The sequence below is a fragment of the Hemicordylus capensis genome, chromosome 2 (assembly GCF_027244095.1).
Source record: "Hemicordylus capensis ecotype Gifberg chromosome 2, rHemCap1.1.pri, whole genome shotgun sequence".
NCBI classification, from domain to species: domain Eukaryota; kingdom Metazoa; phylum Chordata; class Lepidosauria; order Squamata; family Cordylidae; genus Hemicordylus; species Hemicordylus capensis.
Genome location: NC_069658.1, coordinates 294,386,658 through 294,410,650, shown reverse-complemented (window position 1 = coordinate 294,410,650; position 23,993 = coordinate 294,386,658).

The window sequence follows — 23,993 nt, the reverse complement described above, 5'->3', positions numbered from 1 at the left end:
CCTCAAGGATAAAATTGTAAAGCACCTAGAAGAACAGGCCCTGCTGGGAGTGAGCCAGCATGGCTTCCGCAAAGGTAAATCTTGCCTCACCAACCTTTTGGACTTCTTTGAGAGTGTCAACAAGTGTGTGGATCAAGGTGATCCAGTTGACATAGTCTACCTGGACTTCCAAAAAGCTTTTGACAAAGTTCCTCATCAAAGACTCCTGAGGAAACTTAGCAGTCATGGGATAAGGGGACAAGTACATGTGTGAATTGCTAACTGGTTGAAAGACAGGAAACAGAGGGTAGGTATAAATGGAGAGTTTTCACAATGGAGGGAAGTAAGAAGTGGGGTCTCCCAGGGATCTATACTGGGACCGGTGCTTTTTAATTTATTCATAAATGATCTAGAAGCAGGGGTAAGCAGCGATGTGGCCAGATTTGCAGATGATACCAAACTCTTCCGAGTAGTGAAATCCAAAACGGATTGTGAGCAGCTCCAAAAGGCTCTCTCCAAACTGGGGGAATGGGCGACAAAATGGCAAATGCAGTTCAATATTAGCAAGTGTAAAGTGATGCACATTGGGATGAAAAACCCCAACTTCAAGTATATGCTGATGGGATCCAAGCTGTCAGTGACAGACCAGGAGAGGGATCTTGGGGTTGTGGTGGACAGCTCGTTGAAAGTGTCGACTCAATGTGTGGCAGCTGTGAAAAAGGTAAATTCAATGCTAGGGATCATTAGAAAGGGGACTGTAAATAAAACGGCTAACATTATAATGCCCTTATACAAAACTATGGTGCGACCACACTTGAAGTACTGCGTACAATTCTGGTCACCACATCTTAAAAAGGACATTGTTGAACTGGAGAAGGTACAGAAGAGGGCAACCAAGATGATCAGGGGCCTAGAGCACCTTTCTTATTGTTGGAAGTTAAGGACTTTGCGCTGTCTCGTCTCAGACAGTGGAGGACAGACTAGTAAGTCAGAGGGCTAGAGGGTCAAGACATTGGTCATCCCTTCTCTACTGCTCTGATACTATCCTTTTGGATATATAGATTGCTAATCTCAGGGATTAACTTCCTTTCTCTCTCTCTTCCCTACCTGCCCTTCTACCTTGCAACATGGCAAGCCTCTCTCCCTGCACCATGTGTGCAGAGAAGATGCAGAATCCATCTGCATCCAGCTAGATAGATAGATTAGAGATCCTAACTCCTCACTTTCCCATCTAGAATGGAGTTCCTTAATAAATGCCTTATATATTGATTTGAAACTATGAATTGGCTCCAAGTTACTTTACTCTCAGCATACACGCATGCCTAACTAAATCCGCTGTGTTGTGCCTCTGTGCACTCTGCTATAATGAGAAAGGGATTCTCTCACCACAGAGAATTTCCAACACTTATGAGGCAAGACTACAACACCTGGGGCTTTTTAGTTTAGAAAAAAGACGACTGCGGGGAGACATGATAGAGGTCTATAAAATCATGCATGGTATGAAGAAAGTGGATAGAGAGAAATTCTTTTCCCTCTCACACAACACTAGAACCAGGGGTCACTCCATGAAATTGATTGCCAGGAGGTCTAGGACCAACAAACGGAAGTACTTTTTCACACAACGCATCATCCACTTGTGGAACTCTCTGCCACAGGATGTGGTGACAGCCAACAACCTGGATGGCTTTAAGACGGGTTTGGATGTCTTCATGGAGGAGAGGTCTATCAATGGCTACTAGTCGGCTGTGGGCCACCTCCAGCCTCAAAGGCAGGATGCCTCTGAGTACCAGTTGCAAGGGAGTATTGGCAGGAGAGAGGGCACGCCCTCAACTCCTGTCTGTGGCTTCCAGCGGCATCTGGTGGGCCACTGTGTGAACCAGGATGCTGGACTAGATGGGCCTTGGGCCTGATCTGGCAGGGCTGTTCTCATGTTCTTATGTTCTTAAGTGTTCTAGAATCTGCAATAAAACACACACACACACGGTATGAGAGTGTCCCTTTAGTTAAGATGAGTAGCGAAAAACAAATAATCTTGCCACTGTAAGCCTCAATTTTTATTGCTTTGCATGATCTACCTGATGAGGTCTACAAATATGCCTTATTTCAAGAAGATCTGATAAAAATTGTCACACCTACAGAAAGTTAAGAAGTGCTGGACATTGACACTTTGGTCCCCTTCCCCAAAATGTGATCCAGGCATATCATATATTTCTTTCAAATTTTAATGAAAATGTCTGATTTAATCTGTTTAGGTTTATCAAGAAAGGCAATCCTTTGTTGGTTTGATGACGTTTGGACTGGAGCATCAGCGGTTCAAAAGTTATTAAGGTTTTCCTACTCCATTAAAGCCTATGGCTAGCAAGTTTGGACAAGGTTATGCAGAGCATGACTGTTTTGATCTGTTTTGAAGCTGGAATGCTGACATTTTTTGCCAGTACACTGAGATTAGCAGGAGGAGTCAGCCATTGGATTCTGTTGCAGGCGTAGTGCCTATTATAGTCATTATAGAATGTGAACTCTCAGGATGGGTGGGGGAGGCTGGCAGAATGTACAGGTGGGGGAAGCCGAGTGGGGAATAAGAGCACTTTCGGGGAGAAGTCCTGATGGTTCTGGGGGTGAATGGGTGTACATGCAAAGAGAAACACACCCCTGCAAGACAAAAGAAACACAAATATGAACAATACATGCATGCACCACACACAATGCACAAACACGCATGCCACACAGACATGTAATACACAAACACATGCAAACAAACAAATGCAGAAAACACAAATGCACAAACACACATGTAACATACGCATGCACATAACACAATTGTAGACATGCACATAATAACCAATACAAGCACATGCAAACACATAAACCCAAGCCCAGAACCAACATGCACAAACACTCAAACACACACATGCAGTACCAATACACATACACTGCAAACAACCCCGCACATCAACAAAACAAATGTGCACAAACCCACACACAGCACAGAAATACAAGCATACACAGTAGCACTCACTTACAAAGGACACATACATGCAGCACAGGAAAAAAAACATATATGCAACAAAGCAACATGCACACAAGCACAACACAAATACATGCAATTAAATGTTGCGTACAACACCAAAAGATGTTCAGACATGTTACACAAACACACAAGAACACACAGAAGACACAAACACATGCACACAACAAAAATGCACACAACGCAAACATACAAATGTGAACTGCACTCAAAATCACAAGTGTGTAATGCATACAACACATGCAAAAACACTATTAAAACATAAATGCAACACAACACAAACATACAGGTGAAACTCGGAAAATTAGAATATCGTGCAAAAGTCCATTAATTTCAGTAATGCAAATTAAAAGGTGAAACTGATATATGAGACAGATGCATTACATGCAAAGCGAGATAAGTCAAGCCTTAATTTCTTATAATTGTGATGATCATGGCGTACAGCTCATGAAAACCCCAAATCCACAATCTCAGAAAATTAGAATATTACATGGAACCAAGAAGACAAGGATTGAAGAATAGATATGCATATCATGCAAATGAGTACCAGTTGCAGGGGAGTAACAGCAGGAGAGAGGGCATCCCTCAACATCTGGGTCCCCAGATGTTATTGGACTTCAGCTCCCATAATCCCCTGCCCCAGTGGCCTTTGGTTGGGGATTATGGGAGCTGAAGTCCAATAACATCTGGGGACCCAACGTTGAGAATCCCTGCTATAGACTAAAGAAGATGCTAAATTTACTAGTGTCTTTTATAATCTCTGGTCCTGTCTAGTTCTGTTTTTAAAGCCTCAGCTCATGCACCAGAGGAGGAGGACGAGAAGAAGGACACTGCTCTGGCAGGTGAAAGGGTCACATGGTGCCCCAGGGAGAGAGGCTTGCCCTGGCACTGCAGGGGTGGACTGTATTGCCCTGTCCTAGGAGCTCTCCTGCTGAATGATGTGGGCCTCCCAGTTTCTTACTCTGGATCTGGGAATGTAACACAATGACTGACAAGGGCTATGGATGATGGGAGCTGTAGTCCAACAACACCGGGCAATCCAAGTTTGAACCCCCAACCCGCAGTAAGGCTCACATGCTTCAAAAAGCAGTATTCAGGACCTGGACAACATGGGGGCATCTTTGCTGGTGCCAGGCTCTTCCTCCTTCCCCATCTTGATTTGGATCTCAAAGACCAAGGAAAAGTGTGAGTGCACGGAGAGCAAGTTGTATGCAAGCACAAGTTGTGACATTACACAGCATTACTGATGACGTGGCACATATGTCACGGCATCAGCCGTAGGTTCCAGTTTCCTGACTTTGCGTGGAGCTTGAGCCAGAGTGAGATAGCCTTAACTCTGGTCTTAAACAGGGGGGTTTTCTAACCATTTAATATATACATGGACATATACACACAAACACACACGCACACACAATAGATAAGATACTTGAAACTAACAGGTGATTCTGAAAATTTAATAAATTGATTTGATCTAAGTGGTTTCTAAAGGGAAGGGAAGCAAAGCAAAGCAGGGAATCTGTGCTTCATATTTTCCATCGGCAATCTAACATGATTAGTTGAGTAAGATTCACTTCAAGGAGGCAAAAGAAAACCCTCCAGAGAAAATTAAATTGCTACAAAATTTAATAACTTTCTGTCATCTTTGTCCTTAGTACACAGTTGCTGTAGCAACAACACACCAAAAAAGGAAGTCGCTCTGGAGCTGCAGCAACCGAAGTGCTCTTGCTCTTTGCACCATGCTATTTTAATCATTTCTGAACGACACTTTATGGGCACCTGATCACCTTCAACATGATCATTGCCTGCAGATGTTAAGAAAGTTGCTGCTTTGACCCAAGCACATCCTGAAAAGAGAGACACATTTATTATCTCCGGCTATGCAAGTTCTCTTGTCTGTAGCTGGAAGGAACGACCTGTATTGTCAGGGAATACTTTACTTTCCAAATAGAGTGTGGTCCTTAAATCTGTAGGATTTGGGGCCAAACCAGAGAGTATGTGAGTAGTGTACTGCTTCTTTAAGAGGCAAACCCAGAGGGTGTCATCAAGATGAGATGGATCACGGGAGGAACTGGAAGAAACAGTTTCAGGTCTTCAGCAGAGATCTGTGCTTGAGCCTTTATCATCTACTCAGAGACCTGAATAGCCCTAGGCCCAAAGAGACCACTAACTAGAGACAGTGGTGGGCATCCAGACTGAATTACTCAATAGTACTACTCAGAAGTTACTCTAAAGGACTAAATAATTTCAATAGAACTTCCATTGTGTAATTTGGTCAGGCAGTTTACTTTAGATGGATCCATAGCTGGTCTTGTGGTAGCAAGCATGAATTGTCCCCTTTGCTAAGCAGGGTCTGCCCTGGTTGCATTTGAATGGGAGACCACATGTGAGCACTGTAAGATATTACCCTTAGGGGATGGGGTCGCTCTGGGAAGAGCATCTAAGGTTCCAAGTTCCCTCCCTGGCATCTCCAAATAGGGCTGAGAGAGATTCCTGCCTGCAACCTTGGAGAAGCCTCTGCCAGTCTGTGTAGACAATGGTGAGCTAGATGGACCAATGGTCTGACATGGTATATGGCAGCTGCCTATGTTCCTATGTCCCCATCTGCTTTGTGTGTAGAAGGGCCCCATTTGATCTCTGGCATCTACAGGTAGGTCTGGAAAATAATCCTGTATTAATCATTGGAGAGCTTCTGCCAGTTAGTGTAAACAATACTGAGCTAGATCGACCAATGGTCTGACTTGGTATAAGGCAGCTTCTTATGTCCCTAAACAATGTTACACAAGGTTATTACTCTCGTATGACATCATTTGCACAAATTTTGCATTTGCACAACTTGCATACACGCAACATTACGAAGCTGATGAATGGTTGTGCAGCATGTCAGCCATTGGGTTCAATGGAACTCATTCCCTGCTAAGTGAGTTTAGGATGACAGCCCTAGTGAAAAATAGAAAGGAAAATAGCTAAATGGTTGCTCCTCTCACCATTTCCCTTGTTGAAAGTCACAGCCCTGGAGAGAGCTTTTAGTAAAAACAACGAACAAATGAAAGAGGAAAGAGCCATGTAGCTTTATGAACATGTACTTTGATCCTCCATCATGACAAACTCTTGTTGGATTGTGTCCATAGTCTGGGAGCATCCAGAGTAAGCGCCACTGAAGTAAATGAGACAAGTTAGGGCCACAAGGTAGTCATGTCTAACTCAGGCTGGATGCTACCCAGAAGACTGGAGGGAGACATTACAAGGAACCCAGAGCTGCCACTGCTTCCTCTTCCTCTCCTCTTCCTGAGGACGTGTAGCATGCCTTACCCATGCGTCACACAATTGGCTGATGGTTGGGAGGGGAGCATAAGGCGCATTTTACAGAGCATTTAACAGTTTACAGAGCATTTCTTATAATGTCTAGTTCTGCTCTTGTACAACACATGTTAAATCATACAATGTGTTAAAACACATTGAGGCGCTTCACACAATTGGTGTGAACCGCTGTTAGGGTTAGTGCAGGGAGAGCGGGCTTACGCTCTCCCCACACACAGGCAGGGAGCCATCCCTGGGTGGCTGGATCAGCCGCACACACGATTGCCGGCTCTGTCACGGAGCCGGCAGGGGCGACGGGGATCGGGGGCCAGCTGGCCCCAGGAAGTTCCAGGCGTATTTTAGCCTCCCAGCGGGGGTCCCCTCGTGTGTTGCCGTGGCGTGGAGCCATGGCACAGCAGCACACAATCAATGAAATGGGGTTAGTGGAGCGCTCGCTCCGCTAATCTCGTTTAAGGGGAGGGGTAATTTTGGTAGTTTGCTGCCGGGAGCCATGCGGCTCTCATGGCAGCAGGCGACCAGGAGAAATTGGGCTAAGCTCCCTTAGCCCAATCTCTCCTGGTCAGGGGAATAGCTTCATTGTGTTATATCATGATACACTCATTGGCATGAGTGTCAGTCACATTGATGGGCTATTCCCTTCATGCCCTGAGCTTCCCAGTTTGGCCAGCCAATGTCTGAAACAGAGTTCTGGACTAGGTGGCCCAAAAGGAATATTTTTTATCACTCCACATGATAAAAGCAGGAGATAAATGCGTTCTTCTCAATAGTCACTGATGGTATCTAGTTATTATAGCCCCTTTATAGGCCTTTATTCATTTGAAAGAGGGTCGGTTGAAACAATACTGGCCTGGCCCATGTGAAGGAAGTGCGGGCGCTCTGAGAGCACATCTGTTGGGATGCCCTCCAAATACTTGTTTGTATTTTGCATTTGAAGGACCTGTTTAGGGGCCATTTGGATGAACAGCCCCCACACGCAATCAAGGGACCCAACGGGAAAGTAAGCATTCCAAACATGGAATATTAGGAGACATTTGGCGGCAGCAGCAGTAGCCTGGTATAAAGACAACAGCCTGTTTGAAAGGATGTAAGATCAGCTACCTAAAATTGTTACTTCCTCACAACTGGTTATTCAGGCATATACAGTCAAGACTGTTGCTGGTGTTTTGTCTCTGTGAGGCCATCTGGGTTGACTGTGGGGGGCATCAATGATTGCTTCTGGGGTGAGGAGAGGGCAGGGTGAGGATTGGTGAGAGGGGTTCTCGCTCTGGGCTTGCCTTATGTGAGAAGTCTTATTTTAATTCTCCCTCTCTTTTGACTCTGGGGAGTGGTATTTGGCTTGTTTACTGCAGTAGCTCCTTAGGCCCAGGATTGGTGTGAGCATTATTGGGTGTGGGTGGGCTTGCTGCATGGCTGTGGCTCTTTGTATAATTACAAGAGTCCTGGTTTGGTGTTGAGGACATAGAGGAGCTGAGTTAGTTGGGCTGAAGAATGTGTCTGGGTGAGCAGAGGATTGGAGAGGTTCTGGGAGCGGTGATTTCTCAGATAGTGGGCAGAGGGAGATATGGCGGTGGGAGCTGGGCAGGCCATTATAGGGAGGAATGGTTAAGGCAACTGAGGCCTGTTCATTTTTCCAGCTGTTCCCAATCCTGCAGCCCGAGGGGCCCCTGGAACCACTCTCTCAAGGATTAGGGTGCTGCTGCTGAATGCCATGTCAGTAAATGGTAAAACATCTCCCATCCATGATTTGAATGTGGATGAGCACGCTGACCTGGTACGTGTGATGGAGACCTGGTTGGATGAGGTGCATGTGGTCGGTCTCTTTCAGCTTTTCCTCCAGGTTTCCTGATCCTACAGCAGCCCCACATTGAGGGTCAGGGAGGGGGCATTGTGGTCATCTATCACGAGACCTTTCCCTTTTCTAGGTGCCTGGCTAGGGAATCTCCAGATTTTGAGTGTTTATCCTTGAGGGTGGGCCTCAGACAGGCTGGGGATTTTGTTGGTGTACTGACCACCCTGTTGCATTTCAGCTTCCCTACCTGAACTGACTGGGGTAGTCTTGGGAGACTTGAAGTCTTGGGGAGACTTCATGCTGATGTTCCCCTACTAGGGGCAGCTCAGGACTTCATGGCTGCCATGGCAACCATGGGCCTATCTCAGTTGGTATCGGGCCCTACTCACATGGCAGGACATACTTTGGATCTGGTTTTCATGGACTAGGGAATAAATGATCTGGAGGTGGGGGAGTTTGAGATAATTCCCTTGTCATGGACAGATCATCATCTGGTGAGGTTTAGTTTGACTGCTCCATCTGCCCTCTGCAGGGGTGGTGGACCAATTAGAATGGTCTGCTCCCGGAGGCTTATGGATCTGTTTGGTTTCCAGACAGCCCTCGGGGAGTTTCCAGTGTCCAGAGCTGGCAACTCTGTCAAGGCTCTGGTGAATCTCTGGAACGTGGAGACAGCCTGGGTTATTGACATGGTTGCTCCTAAATGCCCTCTCTGGCTTGGTGGAGCCCATTCTTCTCCTTGGTTTTTTAAGGAGCTTAGGGCAATGAAACAACTCAGAACAATGCTGGAAGAAAGTCATGATGAATCCGACTGAATACAAGCTAGAGACAGTTTTAGGGACCACTACATGGCAGTGGGGGCGGCAAAGAATTTTTTCTCTCTCCACAACCACTGCATCTGCTCAGTGTAGACCAGTGGAGCTTTTTTGTGTTGCTTCACATATCCTCCTGTGTATTGGGGAAGGAACCACCTACAGCCCACTGTGACCAGTGTGCATGTCACTTTGCAGATTAAAAGATAGGAATCTGTTTGGTCTAAGACCGTAAATAAAACCTGACTGAAAAGATAGGAAGTTAAATAATGCATACTGGGATCTCCAGGATCAAACCAACAAGAGACAATAAGATCCACACCAAACTATAGAACAATCATATTATGAAAAGTGAGCCACAATTTGATCCAGTGCAGTACTATAATTCAAAGTATTCACAGTCTAAGATAAGACAAAACATAAATGATTGGAAAATATATCAAACTAAATATGTAACAGTGGAGGGTTGGTAAAGTCCATAGTGTGGAGAGTGATGTAAGTCCATGTATCCATGACATGATGACCTGGTGACCTCTATTTTGCTGTAGGTGTTTTTCAAGTGGAAAATGGTCTTCACAAAATACTGCTCCACATGCTCCAGAGTCCAATCTTGATGTTAGCAACCACCTCTACTACTTCTGCATAATTCACTCAGAACAACAGGTTCTTTTAAGATACAAAGCTACTCCAGTAAAGTACAAAGCTACTTGCAAATAAAGTCACTTGCATCCGTGCCAATTTGGACTCCAGGATTTTGGCAGTTCCAGCAGATGTGCCTTGGGTACCATCTGGTCCTATTGTGTTGGATTATTTTCAGTTGGTGCAGCCTGAGGATGTGAACAAGATCCTGGGCAATGTGTGGGCAACATCATGCACTCTAGACCCTTGCCCTTCATGGCTAATAACATCTGCCAGGCAGGGTACAGGCAGGTGGTTGGAGGCTAGAATCAATGCTTCATTAATGGAGGGATATCTGAAGGACCGCCTGTTCCCAAGGGTTGCTGTCCACTTGACAAGATCATGGGACGAGGTTCTGCTCCACATGCTGATGGTGAGAGAGGCTTGGCTGTCAAGCATGCAGGACAGGGCATTCTCCGTCATTGCCCCCAGGCTTTGGAATGCTCTCCTGGCTGGCATCTGCTTCTTAGCCTCCATCACAGTTTTTAAAATACAAGTAAAAATTTGGCTCTTCACCCAGGCTTTTATACGAGAGTACAGTTTTTATTGCTGCTGCTTCTGTTCTGTGTTTATTATGTTACTGTTTTGTATAGATTTTTAAACTTTTAAATAGAGATATATTATTTTTATATTTCACAGAACATGTACTCCTTTTTTGCCCCTTTTACAGAGATATTTGGACTAATTTTATATTCCCACTATTTTGCAAGTACCCTCGGCACTCAAACCATGACTATACCCAGTTGCTGCTCTCAGATGAAGATCTGGTCTTCACGTATAATACCACCAAGTTCTGCGTGGCAGTGTGTAGGATACGCTGGGTTGTGACTGCCAGACCATTTCCCTGCATCAGCTCTGCATGGTTTTAAACTGCTGTTTATACTATATTTTTAAATGTTTTTAGTTAGATACTATATTTTATATATTCTATTTTAGCCACTATTTTTTTCATTTTATATATTCCACTTTTTATATGCTTAGAATTTTAATAATTTTATAGCTACCCTCTCTTTTAAGGGTAGCAGCCTTTTAGTATTATATTATAGCTTTATAGCATTAATGTAGAAATTTAAAATAACATAGTTGTATGGTTTCATAATTTCTTTTAATCATGCTCTACTGATCTATCTTATGCCAGTCTTGGACTGTGGTTAATTTTGACGATTAATTTTGACGATTAATTAAGATGATTAATTTTGATATTTAATATTTGTACTTTTAATTTGTATTTTAATTGTGCATGGTTTTAATTATATTGTAAACTGCTTTGGATTATTTTAATGAAAAGTGGTATAGAAATTAAAAAATAAACAAACTGTCCGATTCCCAACAAGTGCACTCTTGGTGTGTCCCCTCTTTCTTCACATGGGCTGGATCAATATTGTTTGAACCATGTGTATCATCCCTTCTAAAAGAATAGCTTTGTATCATCCCTTCTAAAAGAATAGCTTTGGTAGATACCAACTAGCGCACTATAGTCGGCATGCTTATTCTTAATACTGAACTTTACTGTTCAGTATTCCTGAGACCTTGGTTGCCGGAAAATTGTACAGAGACCTTTAGAGATTAAGAAGAGAGCCATCAAAGTTGTTACTAGAAGCTAATTTTGGGCCTTGCTGCTTGGAGATTAAAGGCTAATGCACTATTCCCAGCTTTATAACTAGACTGAGATTATGGCAATTTTAATATTTCAAGGTAGACTGTGGAAATATAATTTAACTGCAGCAATATTATTGGTCTGGTGAGATAAAATATGCAGCTTGCAAGCAGTACAGTGCCTGTCTCTCAGAGGAAGCAGAGTTAAAGGCAGCTGAAAATCTCCCTGCCACAGAGCGAGGAAAGATACTGAGGGCTGACCTTAGCTGCTGACAGCCGCTGTTCTTCCTGAGATCTGATAGCGATGAAATGAACAGACATGATATGCCTGCAGACTGTTTTTCTGCTTGTACGTGGAGCTCAGCAGATCTCTCAGAGGAATGAAGCAGAAGCCTTGCAAACACAAAATCAACAGGAAGGAAGTTTTTGATACATGCTCTAATAATGATTTTTTCTATTACTAATGGCACTCCTTTGTTTGGGGGAAAAATATGTTCAGGGTTAGTACAGCCATAAATAAAGTTATTAGTCATCTGCAACCCTGCCTGTGCAAAATACCATATGCACCATTTGGATCCAGAGTATGTAAACATTTGGAAAAGCTCCACATTTTTAGTCGTCACTACTATTGGGAGACAACCGGGAAAGTGCAGACAAAATATTGCACTGGAAGGTGAGGGATTACTGTCTTCTCTGAATGGCAATGTCCCACCTTCCTTGCCTTCTGTGACACTTCTTGGCATACATGCCAGTGGGGTAACTGGCTACTTGGCTGGGTGCTAGATTCAGGCCTACAGGAGATGGCAGATGGGGATGATGGAAAAGCTAGGTCCCAGGACACCACAAATGCAAATATTGTGTTCTACTTGTGATCAAGCATCTTTATGCAAACATTTTACAGTATACAGTATAGTTTATCCATTTGCATGGAATGTGAGTGTTCTGTTTTGTCATTTTCTTGGCACAAAATCTCATTTGCACCATGGATAGGATTTATAAATGATAAGTGAAGATAAAGCATTATACCAATTAGCTACAGAATCTTAAAAATCAACCTGCACAGAAGCTCCCAGATCTCCACAAAGACAAGGTACCAAATCTATTCAAACCAAACTGCAAACCAACCAACAAAACATTAAATAACAGAATGTGAAGGAATCAGTCTTGAGCAAAATCCAAAGTGACCAAAGACTTAGATGACTGTGAGCAAGGGCTCCTTCCACAAGATGATCAGGGCTAAATTTGTGCCAGGGCTCACTAGGGCTTAGCTGGAACCTGTTTTCATTGCCAGGCCAAGAAAAAGGGATCATTATCCCAGTCTCTGCCCAAAGCCCAGCAGAAGACATTGCTATCCATTCAATATGCTCCATTTGCTTGGTTACCATTTCTAAACCCGTGTTCTTTGGGTTAGATTTAAAACATGTACTTAGATGTTGGGGAACATTGGATGTTTCATATGCTGATAGAGACTGCGCAACAGAGATAGTGAGGCTGAGCAGCCAAGACAGACTAGGGCAGCTAAGCCTGGGCTTGTCTGTCTGTGAGAATCACTGGGAACTGTGTGGCTCTCGGCGGCAACTGGCTAGCTAAGGTTAAGGGTGCACATATGTCCTTAAACTGGGTGAACTGTTCATGTGTCAGTGCTGGCTGCTCCTAGCCAGCACTGACACAGAAGCAGCCTCCTGGCCATTGCTAGGGGGATTCCCACAATGCACCACACACTTGTGTGACGTATTGTGAGATTTCCAGGGGCCAATATGATGCATTCAGTGGCGGATTACCGGAGAGGTAGAGGTAGAGGAGGCATCTGCCTATGGCAGCAAAATTTGAGGAGCGGAAATTTTTGCCACTGCTCAGATTTTTCTGCCCCCCTCTGGGGACAGCAGCAGTGGCTGCAGCAAGGGTGGAGGTGGGGGTGAGGAGAAAGTCCACTCCTATGGGTTTTTTTTTAAACTGACACTGTATGGCGGTGGCAGTAGCTGTGGGGAAGGTGGGGGGGGGACGAGGAGGGGAGAGTTCCCTTTAACAAATCTCTCCCCGCAACTGACTGCATGGGCCTCTTGCCTCTCTGCTGAACAGCTTGTTTCTGGTCTCCCTCCACGTGGAGGAAGCAGGGAGGAGGGAGGGTAGCTGGAAGGAGATTGCTGCCTCCCAGCCCAGTAAAAGGGGAACTTTCCGCTCCTCACCTCACTCCTCCTCCCTGCAGCCTCCTCCACCAGCACTGCACCCCATCCCACCCTCCCTCCCTGGGTAAAAGGTGAAGGATTTATTAAGGGGACCTCTCCCCTCCTTGCCCCCTCCCTGCAGCTACTACCGCCACCATGCAACGGTGGTTTAAAAAAACAAAACACCACACCATAGAGGGGACCTTTTAGGGACATAGGGACATAGGAAACTGCCCTATACTGAGTCAGACCATTGGTCTATCTAGCTCAGTATTGTCTACACAGACTGGCAGCGGCTTCTCCAAGGTTGCAGGCAGGGATCTCTTTCAGCCCTATCTTGGAGAAGCCAGGGAGGGAACTTGGAACCTTCTGCTCTTCCGAGAGTGGCTTCATCCCCTGAGGGGAATATCTTGCAGTGCTCACACATCAAGTCTCCCATTCATATGCAACCAGGGCAGACCCTGCTTAGCTATGGGGACAAGTCATGCTTGCTACCACAAGACCAGCTCTCCTCTCCTCTTTTTCCTTGCTTCTTTTCTCTGTGTTCCTGTTTGGAAACGCAGCCATAGAAGAAAGGTCATAAATGTAAATGCAGGGTCACATCTGAGAAATGTTGTTAAATGCTAAAACAATCTGTTTCTCCCATTGCTGTGATCACATCTTTCCAACAGGGAGCAGGCATCTTGGACTTTTTATCTTGCACGCCTGGAATGTTCTTGCCTTGGGCACGTGTTGCCAGATGTCCCTTAGTGATCTGAAGATAACCCCCCTTATTCAGAACATCACAGCCCTACATCACATAGTGAATATTCTGTATTTGAGAAGCCTCTGAGCTCCCTAGCATTGTATAGATGGGACCCCAGAGTATCAGAATTTTCACTGTCCTGAAATCGTATTTGGCAATGTCCAATGCTCCTCAGGGTATGTGCACTGGCCAGTTTCCAGACAGTTGCTGCTCTGCACAATTAAATAAGCAATTTCTGACTCCTGAATATTAGCAGACTCTTATGATATGATTGCAGGCTGGGGAGGAATTCAAAGGTGGAGGGTCTGACGAGATGCAGAGCACAGAACAGACTGCAAACATGATGTGAGAAACGTCAAAATAGTGGTCTCTTATCCAAAGGGGGTAGCATTTTAAGCAGATGCATTTCAGCAGGAAAGCTTTTTGATCACAGAAGTGTTCTACAAAACAGGGCATTTGTTCATTAAATGGCTTCTTATTTGGCAATTACTGTGCAGTGATTGCAGAGCCTGTGGTTTTGGGGAGCTTGCAGAACTGTGAGTAAGTGAGTAGGCAGTGGAGGAGAAGGGGTAAGGGGTTAATTTCCCTTTTTTTCCTAGACTGGTTGGGCAAGGTAGCTGGTGAACTAGCCCTTTCTAATTTAAATAATTGGAATAAATTCTGACAATTCATAGAGCACATGTTGCTTCACACATGCATGTTCATCAGTTGACAACTAGAATGTTGTGTATGATTTGCAGGTGGGGATGGGCCATCAAAGGGATATGGCTGGAGACAGAACTTTTACATCACAGTCTTTTTGATTGATTCAGTTCATCCATTTAGCTACCAGCCATCAAGCATACAGTCATTGTATAGAGCAACTGAACAATGCATGTAACCAACTCAACATGCTATCAAATCACGATTTGCAAGCAACTATGAAACATGCATGGTTGGTTACAGTAGGGCTTTTCCCAATGCCAGAATATTTATGCATGCAAGAGAAAGCAAGAAAGCAAGATCAGGGTTCATTCAGCCAGCCTTGTCACATTCTGACAAGCGGGACAATACTGATGCAGATAACAGTTGCAGACAAATGTGAAGGGATGTATCAAATATTTCTATGTCTGCATTTGCTGCCATATGACGTGGCTGTTCAGTGTGCCTCCTAACATATCCTCCACAGAGGAGGCGTCAGTATGCTTCAGGCATATGTGCTTATATGCACAAGAGACATTTACGGTCAAAGTGTGCATGCTCTGCATATCATAAAATACTTGCCATCTGAAGTCATATGAAATAAATGTAAATTAGCCAGTGCCTCAGGAATTCTTCTTCATGTAGGGCTAGCTTGAAGTTAATATTACCTCTGCTTCTTGAGCATAAGCAAGGCTACTGCCCTGGAAGTAATCTGTATTAGCCTTACTGGAGTGACCATGTTGCTATAGTTACTGATGACTTCCTTATACCTCGAAGCTGTAAAGTATTTATTTTTACAGCTAAATGCTTTTCTCCCCTCCCACGCCCCTTTATTTGAAAATTGTCTGCACAGTAAGTGATGCAAAGTGTCTCTTTAGTTCCCCTTTTCTAGTTCAGATACAAATATATTTAGCCAAGATCACTGATTCACAGAGTATTATGTTTCCCAGATGCTACTGCTTTATTTTTAGTGATGTCTGAATAGCAGCCAGTCCTGCCTAGATTATATAACAACAGTTTAATTGCCTTTGTATCAATTTTGTTTTCCTGGTAAAATAACCATAGATCTTTGAGGAAGTGATCAGTCCTTAGATATGATGCTCGGGACTTGGGGCAGGGTGTTTGTGTTGTACTGTCTGAACTCAGCTGCCAAAGGAAATCACATTCAGGGCTTTAATAGAATTTGTTTGCTATCTGGAGACTGATGCCAGTGTTAATATCTCCTCAAATTTTAAAATAAAATACAGGTGTCTTTATATCTTCCAGATGTATTATTCCAGTGTATTATCTTAAAAAAGAAAAAGGTAAAATGTCATTGAAAAGAATGTATATTTTAAAGCAACTTTCTGTATTTTTCAAATAAAAATCTAGCTTAAGTAAGATAATTTGATCAGCACATACTGTACTGACAGACATACAGGAGAACCTCGCTATTCACGGTTCGGCGTATAAAAACTAAGAACAGCCCTGCTGGTTCAGGCCCAAGGCCCATCTAGTACAGCATCCTATTTCACACAGTGGCCCACCAGATGCCACTGGAAGCCACAGGCAGGAGTTGAGGGCATGCCCTCTCTCCTGCTGTTACTCCACCGCAACTGGTACCCAGAGGCACCCCACCCCTGGGGCTTGAGGTGGACTACAGCCCTCCGACTAGTAGCCGTCAATAGACTTCTCCTCCATGAAGTTATCCAAACCCCTCTTAAAGCCATCCAGGTTGTTGGCTGTCAGCACATCTCGTGGCAGACAATTCCACAAGTTGATTATGTGTTTTGTGAAAAAGTATTTCCGTCTGTTGGTCCTAGATTTCCCGGCAATCAATTTCATGGGATGACCCCTGGTTCTAGTGTTATGTGAGAGGGAAAAGAATTTATCTCTATCCACTTTCTCCACTCCATGCATGATTTTATAGACCTCTATCATGTCTCCCCGCAGTCGTCTTTTTTCTAAACTCAATAGCCTCAGGTGTTGTAGCCTAGCCTCATAAGAAAGGTGCTCTAGGCCCCTGATCATCTTGGTTGCCCTCCTCTGTACCTTTTCCAGTCCTACAATGTCCTTTTTAGATGTGGTGACCAGAATTGTACGCAGTACTCCAGGTGTGGCCGCACCATAGTTTTGTATAAGGGCATGATAATATTAGCCGTTTTATTTTCAATCCCCTTCCTAATGATCCCTAGCATGGAATTGGCATTTTGCACAGCTGCCGCACATTGAATTTTCAACAAGCTGTCCACCACGACTCCAAGATCCCATTCCTGGTCCGTCACCAACAGCTCAGATCCCATCAGCGTATACCTGACATTGGGGGTTTTCGTCCCAATGTGCATCACTTTACACTGGCCAACACTGAACCGCATTTGCCACTTTGTTGCCCACTCACCCAGTTTGCAGTGATCATTTTGGAGCTCCTCACAATCAGTTTTGGATTTAACTATCCAAAAGAGTTTGGTATCATCTGCAAATTTGGCCACCTCGCTGCTTACCCCTGCTTCTAGATCAACCAATTAGTTAGCATTAATGTATAAAAATGTTTCAAACAAATGTTGGAAATGTGGACAATGTGAAGGAACCTTCTTCCATATGTGGTGGTCATGTGGGAAGGCAAAGGCCTTTTGGGATATGATATATAATGAGTTGAAGAAAATTTTTTAAATGACATTTCCTAAGAGGCTAGAATCCTTCTTGCTGGGAATAACTCAGAGTTCTCTAGAAGAAACTTAACTCTTTTTATGTATGCAACCACGACGGCTAGAACAGTATACGCGCAGAACTGGAAAGACAATAAAATGCCTTCAAAAGAAGACTGGTTGATAAAAATTTTGGAATATGCGGAGATGGCAAAACGTACAACACTTATAAGGGATGAAAACTTGGAATGTTTCAAAGAAGACTGGACCTTTCTTGCTTTACTTAAATAACTATTTTTCTAACATGGACCTATCAGCAGGGTTTGAAATTTAGTAATTACAGCAGGTAGGGTAGGGTAAAATCGAATTGTAAGATGGAATATATATGTATTGTATTATTATAGCAAGGGCTTATATGTATAGTTAACAAGAACCGCGCAGACTGGTAAGTGGGAAGTCAATATTTACTTAATTAAGTGTAATTTGATTGTTAAGGTATTGTAAAAATCAATAAAATTTTAAAAATGCAAAAAAAAAAAAAAGGAAAAAAAAGATCAACCAATTAGCAATCCACACATGTACTTGTCCCCTTATCCCATGACTGCTCAGTTTCCTCATTAGTCTTTGATTAGGAACTTTGTCAAAAGCTTTTTGGAAATCCAGGTATACTATGTAAACTGGATCACCTTGATCCACACACTTGATGACATTCTCAAAGAAGTCCAAAAGGTTGATGAGGCAAGATTTACCTTTGAGGAAGCCATGCTGGTTCACTCCCAGCAGGGCCTGTTCTTCTATGTGCTTTACAATTTTATCCTTGAGGATGCTTTCCATAAATTTGCCTGGAACGGACATTACGCTAACCGGCTGTCATGCCCTCGAGCTCTGACAGCGAGGAGGAAGGGGAAGCTGTCAACTTTCCAGCCGATTCAGGAGTGTCTGAGGGGCAGAGCCCGGCTGTCAGCATTCATGAAACGGCTGTGGTAGATCCAACTAATGATTTAGAGCAGGCATGGCAACCTGAGTCAGCAGAAGGCGTGGGGGACCAAAGCGGAGAAGAGCTACCTAATGCAACACCAATGACTCCACAACAGCGCAGAATCACGAGACGTAGGACGCAATTAGAGGCTGTTAGGAGGAGCAAACGCCTCTTGCTGAGGGCTGACAAGCCGTGAATTACTACCAGCTGGAAGCTCTCGGCTTGCCCTATAAATCACAACTCTAACCTCCTACTCATTGCTGAGAATCAACGTTCGTCAAACATTCCTTGCCGAAAGCGTTCAGCCAAGCCATATCCAATATCAGCAGCTCCGCTTGCTTCGTGGACTTCCCCAGCAGCTGGCCAGACCTTGACACCAGCCTATAATTTCCCGGATCGCCCCTGGATCCCTTTTTGAAAATCGGTGTTACATTTGCTACTCTCCAGTTCTCTGGTACAGAGCCTGATTTCAGGGATAAGTTAAATATCTTAGCAAGGAGGTCGGCAATTTCACATTTGAGTTCTTTGAGGACTCTTGGATGGATGCCATCCGGCCCTGGTGATTTGTTAGCTTTCAGTTTTTCCAGACAGTTTAGAACATCATCCCTTGTCACTTCTATCTGACTCAGCTCTCTAGCTTCCATCCCTAAAAAGCCTGGTTCAGGAACAGGTATATGCTCAGTATCCACTGCCGTGAAGACAGATGCAAAGAACTCATTCAGTTTCTCTGCAACCTCCATATCCTCCTTAATAATCCCTTTTGCTCCCTCATTGTCTAATGGTCCAACTGCCTCCCTGGCAGGTTTCCTGCTCCTGATGTACTTAAAGAAGTTTTTGTTATTCCCCTTGATACTTTTGGCTAAATGTTCCTCAAACTCTCTTTTTGACTGCCTTATTGTCACCTTGCATTTCTTTTGCCAGAGTTTGTGTTCCTTTCTGTTCTCTTCATTTGGACAGGCCTTCCAATTTCGGAAGGAATTCTTCTTCCCTTTTATGGCTTCCTTGACGGTACCTGTTAGTCGTGGGGTGTCTAATATTTATTGTTAATTTGTTTTAATTGTTTTTATCATGCTGTGAACTGCCCTGAGCCATTTTGGAACGGCGATATATAAATATAATAAATACATACATACATACATACATACAGTGGTGGCAACTCAAGGTGCCACACACACACACACACACACACACACACACACACACACAACATGGTAGGATTCAAAGTCTTTACTATCATGTTGGGATGATTATAGCTACCAGTGGGGAAACAATGGAAGAATGGAACAGACCAGTAAGCAGTGATGTAGCTATAATTGAGCAGATGGGTTCAAAGAACCTGGGCATCCCAGCTCCTGAGGGTCCCCCAGCTCCACCCCTTCCTATTTTCTTCTTTATCTGAGGGGTCACTGGGTAGAGGAGCAAACACAGGCCTCCTCTCCCCTAGCTATAGCCCTGCCAGTAAGTGAATACCAATGATAATGTATACAGTTATCCCTTGCCTACTGCAGGTTTGCCAATTGTGGATTTGAGTATCCGCAACAGGCAAACTGTCACCCTGCTCGCCAACTGCGACTTGAGTATTTGCAGTTGGTGCCATTAAAAAACAATTCTGGCCATTTTTTCAGCTGGTTTTCAGGGTCACAGGGTAAATCAGAGGGTCAGGGCCATTTTGGGTGGTTTGGGTGTGATTTTGGGGGGTTTGTGGCAGAGGAGGAGCACCCCTCCTCTGCAGCTTCTCCACTGAAAACTGCTGCCTTGCAAGAAACAAAATTTCTTGCTTTTCTTTGCAAGAAGCAGCTGACTGGGTTTAAATACATATGTTCACTTTTAACATGCAGTTTGGCTCTAAGATGGCATGAAACAGGAAATTAAAACAAGATGCAGAATGTGATAGAATCTCATAATTCAACAGGAAAACGTTGGTAGCTTTTGATCTTCGACAGAGAAGAAAAAATGAATGTGGTGATTAAAAATAAAGTACCATCTGTGGAATATTACAAGAGGTGTGATTTCTGGTGTTGGGAGACTATATTTCCTGAGATCTTATGCTTTCCTATTCCATTTCAGCAACCTACTCCACTCTAACTTCTGAAATGATGATGAACAGCTTGAGATTTGGGCTGAGCTCTCTCAATTGCAGATTCATGGGGCCCCAGGAACAGGACTCCTCCTAGAGAGAGGAGTGGCTTCTGAGACCTTTGGATACAGCATTGAGCAAGACAGCTCCTGTGTCCTAGTCCCAACCCCACAACAAACTTTATTTTAAGAAAGCAACTCTCAGTGTTGTCATTTTGTCACAGGCAAAGTGTTATTTCCCCGGTTAGCATATTGTTTTCAGTCGTGAGCACTGTGTTGGTATGGGTAGCACTGCAAAAGTGTCACAAGCACCTATTAGATAATGTATGTAGAGTCACTTGTGATGATTGATACAGCTTCTCTTTTTCTGGTGCCATTTTTCCACTTTAAAAAAGATTTTTAAAAAAATATTTACTTGACTTTATATTTTAAAATTATCTATTAAGCATTTGTATCATGCCTTTTCTTTTTGTTTTCAATTGGTTTTAGTTGGTTTTGTTTTATGTTTTACCCATGGGTGTCCACCGGATTTTCCCCACAGTGTTGGTGGCATTGTTCTCTCTAAATTTTTCATCCGTGTGTGGAATGAGTTTGGTTCTGGGTGGCAGTATCAGGGCAGTGTGTGCACACGTGCATTTAGAGTGAGGCCTCCCTGATTCAACTTGAGCGGGATCTGAAATTAACTGAATGGACATCCAAAAACTTGTGAGCATGCGCACGTGTGCACTCCTTAAAGGGAACACTGGTTGCGGGTGGGCAAAGGCTGCAATCCTAAACTCAATTACCAGGTGGTAAGCCCCATTGATTTAAGTGGGACTGGTTCAGTCTGGGGGACAATAATCTCTCTCCCAATATCCATGTTTCAGTCACTATATTAATTTCTGCTGTTTGTGGTAGCAGTGAAAAAGGCAAATTTCATGCTAGGGGTTATTAGGCAAGGGGCTGAATATAAAACTGCCAATATAATTATGCCTTAATATAAATCTACAGTGTGGCTGCATTTGGAATACTGATGTGCAGACAACGCCAGTGTTCCCAATTGGCCAGCACTGGTGCGCATGTGGAAGCCAGTCCCGGGAGTGTGGACCAAGAGTGCAATTGTGCAACTATTTAAAAACCATGCATCTGCACTTGTACAGTAGAACTTGCATTGTTTCCAATATAAGTATTGCTTTACACATAATAGGCGTGCTGTTTTAAGTAGCTGCAGAATTGTACTCTTGTGCAGCACCACCAGGGTTGGCTTCCATGTGCGCAGCAATGTGCAGGAACATCAGCTTTGCCTTGCTCATCGTGTGGGCCACTGTGTACAGCTCCAGCCATATCTCAAAAATGATATACAGTACATCAGGGGAAGATGCAGAAAAGAGACCAATGTGATCAAGGGGATGGAACACCTTCCCTGTGAGGAAAGACTAAGGCATTTGGGGCTCTCTAGAAGAAATGGGGAAATGGGGGTACATGACAGAGGTTTATAAAATTATGCATGATGGGGAGAAAGTGGATGGAGATCAGTGTTCCTTCTAAGGCATGCACATATGCACACAAGTTTCTTGATATCCGCTCAGTTAATTTTAGATCCTGCTCAGACTGAATCAGGAAGGTCCCACTCTGAATATATGTGCACACAAACTGCCTTGATAATGCTGCCCAGAAAAAAACTCATTCTGCACACAGATCGGGGGGGAAATAGAGAACACTTATAGAGATCACTTTTTTCTCTCTCTCCCACAATACTAAGAACTCAAGAAGAGCCAATGAAATCCATTGGCATTAGATTGCAAGCAGGCAAAATAAATTACTTTAGAACACAATATATAGTTAAAGTATGGAATTCACTGCCATAAGTGATGGATGATTTTCAGTTGGCTTTTGACAGGAGGCGTGTGACTCTGTTGATCATTTTTGGATCCCTTGGTGGCTTTCAGTACCATCAACCAAGATATCCTTCTGGGTCACTTGAACGAGGTGGGATTGGGTGGCATTATTTTACAGTGGTTCCGTTCCTACCTCTCGGCAGATTCCAGATGGTGTCATTTGGAGACTGTTGCTCTGTGAAATGAGAGCTAAAGTATGGAGTTCCACAAGGCTCCATACTGTCTCCATTGCCTTTTAATATCTACATAAAGCAGCTGGGAGAGATCATTTGGGGGTTTTGTGCAAGGTATTATCAGTATTTTATTTATGTATTTATTTATTCATTCATCACATGTATATACGGCCCAAACTCTCATCTCTGGGCGGTTAACATAAAACAATTAAAACACATATAAAAAGTTAAAACAATTCAACCATTTAAAACCAACAATTTAAACTCAATCACAAAATTAAAACTAACAAATTTTAAAAGGCTGAGAAAGCCTGGTTAAAAAGATGGGTTTTTAGATGTTTTTTAAAAATTGCCAGAGATGGGGAGGATCGTATCTTAGTGGGGAGTGCGTTCCACAATCTCAGGGCAGCGAGCGAGAAGGCCCGTCTCTGTGTAGCCCAGGGATTCTCAACCTTGGGTCTCCAGATGTTACTGGACTTCCAACTCCCATAATCTCCAGCCCTAATGGCCTTTGGCTGGGGATTATGGGAGTTGAAGTCCATCAACATCTGGGGACCCAAGGTTGAGAACCCCTGGTGTAGCCGTTAGATGAGTTGGCGGTAACTGGAGACGGACCTCCTCAGATGACCTCAATGGGCAGTGGGGCTCATAGTGAAGAAGACGCTCTTTTAAGGACCCAGGGCCTATGTTGTTTAGGGCTTTAAAAGTTATAACTAGCACTTTGTATTTTGCCCGGAAACCTATTGGCAGCCAGTGTAACTCCATCAGCAAAGGAGTAATATGGTCTCTTTGAGTATGCTGATCATACCCAGATCTATTTCTCCATACCAAGTTCATCAGGAAATGGCATAACCTCCCTAAATGCCTGCCTGGAAGTGATAAAGGGCTGGATGAAGGATAACCAATTGAAGCTGAATTCAAATAAGACAAAAGTACTGCACCTTAAGTGGCGCAGCAGGGAAATGCTTGACTAACAAGCAGAAGGTTGCCCATTCAAATCCCCGCTGGTACTATATCAGACAGCAGCGATATAGGAAGATGCTGAAAGGCATAATCTCATACTGCGCTGCAGAAAGGCATAATCTCATACTGTGCTGCTCTGTGGGTGCCAGGAGTCAAAATTGACTTGATGAAACATTTTACTTTATGTTACTGACTGATGGGGGTGGGGGTTGGGATGCGAGAGATTGTTTAGATTTGCCTGTTCTGGGTGGGGTTACAATCCCCCTGAAAGATCAGGTTCACAGCTTGGGAGCGAACCCGGATTCCAAACTCTCTCTGGTTTCTTAGGTTGAGGCAGTGGCCAGGAGTGCTTTCTATCAGCTTTCTATTGGCTGATATGTCAGCTACACCCATTTCTGGAGGTCCATGACCTAAAACATTGGTGCATATGCTGGCAACCTCTTAGCCTGACTGTAATGAATTCTATGTGGGGCTGCCTTTGTACGTAGTCTGGAAACCAGAATCAGGGGCGTATCT